Genomic DNA, 2,506 nt, shown 5'->3' with positions numbered 1-2,506 from the left:
TTGTCTTTTGGTGCGATAACCTAGGGGTCGTACAAGCCATTAGCCGCCTAAGGTCAACTTCTCTCCCAGTTTTGCGTATCTTAGCTCGAATAGTGATGCTGTGCTTGGCGAACAACATTACGTTGCGAGCCAAGCACGTCCCAGGCGTGCTTAACGAAGTAGCGGATGCACTGTCTCGTTTTGAATGGGTAAGATTTAGGCAACTTGTGCCTTTAGCCCAGAAATATGGTGAGCAGTGTCCATCTTTTTTATGGCAGGTGCCTCTGGAGGGGTAGAGGAGCTGGCCCTGCGATCGTTAGCGCCGGCGACTTTCAGAGCGTATCTGGCCTCATGGGAGCGCTGGAGCGAGTTCATTCTTGAACGGGGTGGCACAGGTAAGAGCTCTAAGCGTCTTATTATTGCCTTTGTATGGAGCCTGTACTTGGAGGGTAAGTCCCGAAGTTTTGTGGGACGCTCTCTGGCAGGTATCTCATTCTTTTTGCGTCTTGGTGGGAAGAGAGACATTACCAAGTCTTTCATCCTTTCCAGGATGCTAAAGGGATGGGCCAGAACCAGGCCGGTTTTGCCAGACAGGCGCCGGCCGATTGATGCCGGTCTGTTGCGTCGAATCTCAAAGTCTTTAAGAGTAATTTGCTCAACCGATTACGAGGTTCGACTTTTCAGGCTGGCCTTTGTCATGGCTTTCCATGGGGCGTTCAGAGTAGGCGAACTGGTGTCCGCAACCAGGGCATCTCCCTCGCCTATGCTGTTCGGCCATGTCGACGTGAACCACGACGGTTTATGGTGCAAGATACAGCGCTCAAAGACCGATGTAGCAGGCAGGGGTCAGTGGGTCCATTTGGGTCGGAGTGGCGACCGCCGGATCTGTCCGGTGGCGGCGGCTCTGGCTTACGTGGAGTTGCGGCCCCAATTGCCCGGGGCCTGGCTGATGCACATCGACGGGTCGCCCCTTACTAACTTTCAGTTTAGGTCGGTTTTCAGGCGCTGTATATTGCATCAGGGTCTTTCTCCAGCCGACTTTGGGACACACTCTTTCCGTATCGGCGCCGCTTCGGCAGCCGCTGCGGCGGGTTGGTCTCAGGTCGACATACGAGCACTCGGAAGATGGCGGTCTGGTGCATTTAGGCGATACATCAGACCGACATAGTCCAGTGAGCACATTTGAGGAGTAGCCGCTCGCCCAAACGCGCTTTAGTGTTTGGGGGGCCTTGAGGAATTTGTTGTGTTACCACCAGTCTTAAATTAGGCTCTAGCCAACTGGTGGACGATTTGTGTTTTTTGCCTCAAGTCAAATCGGGTGCCCCCCCCCCCCCCCCCAAACCCCCTTTTTCCACTAAAAACGATTAGCGGTAAATTAGAAGAGATTATCAATAATTTAAGTGGGTCAAAAAACAACTAGTATTAAATAGATCACCCAAATCACAGTCCTATTAGTTATTACCAATTTAATATAGAAATCCAAAATCACCTTTAAGGGAATTCCTGGGCGCGTTAATTTTTTCCCAATGTCTGCTTATATTCAATCTTTCTAACAGTATCTATCATTTCATTCATTGAAGTTAGAGGTGGAGATTGATGGGATGATGATCCTGCTTCCAGAAGATTCTGCCTCTTGCTTCAGGAACCGTTGCCCTCCCTCCCGCCCCAATTGTTAGTTAGAATTTGCTTTAAGAAGTCGTTCGCATTTATCCGTTAGTTGTTGTCGGCTTATTTTGTTTTGGCGGAAAGAACGGTAGTTTAAATTAGAGCCGTATTTACATTTAGCTGGTGGTTGATGTCGAGATGTGGGCATCACCGATCCAGGTGGGCCCACATCTGGACCTTAACAATCATTTACTTCGGATAGGGTAAATTGTTGCGGACATTTGTAGGTTAGGGCAGGTGGCCCAATTTTTTCTGACTCGGGCAGAGTGGTGAGCTCTGCCTTAGTGATATGCGAGGTCAGGGGCAGAGGCAGAAGGTCAACCCTCTGACCTTAAGGGCAAGTGGCCCCGTTGAAAAGTCCGTTTCGAAATTGTGCCGTTGTCATGGATGCTGGCAGGTGGCCGGTCCTAGGCAATTAAGGGCAGGAGGCCCTTAGATCCGGAGTTTATTATTTTTATTACTTTGTTATTTTTCCAGCGATGTTATTTATCTTGCATGCCATTCTTTGCCCGCCACCTTAGTTAGAGCAGGGACATAAGTTTTAGTTAGATTCAAATAGGCCGCCCCTGCTCAAAATAAATAAGCCGTCCCCTTTAAGCCCAATTCAGTTGTACGCGTCTTTATTTCTTAGATAAGTGGTGTGAGTGTGGATGAATGCCTATGTCTGTGTGGAGTTTATGCATATATTATGGGTACACACTAGAAGATGTACCTGATATGTACCTTCGATTCACGGGATTGGGCATAGCATCTATTCACAGTGCAATGGCCAGGCCCTCAATAGTGATGGGAAACTGGGGCGTGGCTCGCGGCCAAAAGCTGGGAGATATGATATAAGGGCATGACCTGTAGTATTCTAAAT

The sequence above is a fragment of the Crinia signifera genome, chromosome 2, assembly GCF_055691185.1.
Source record: "Crinia signifera chromosome 2, ASM5569118v1, whole genome shotgun sequence".
NCBI lineage: Eukaryota > Metazoa > Chordata > Amphibia > Anura > Myobatrachidae > Crinia > Crinia signifera.
The sequence above is the reverse complement of the archived record's forward strand: the minus strand, read 5'-3'. Positions refer to the sequence as shown.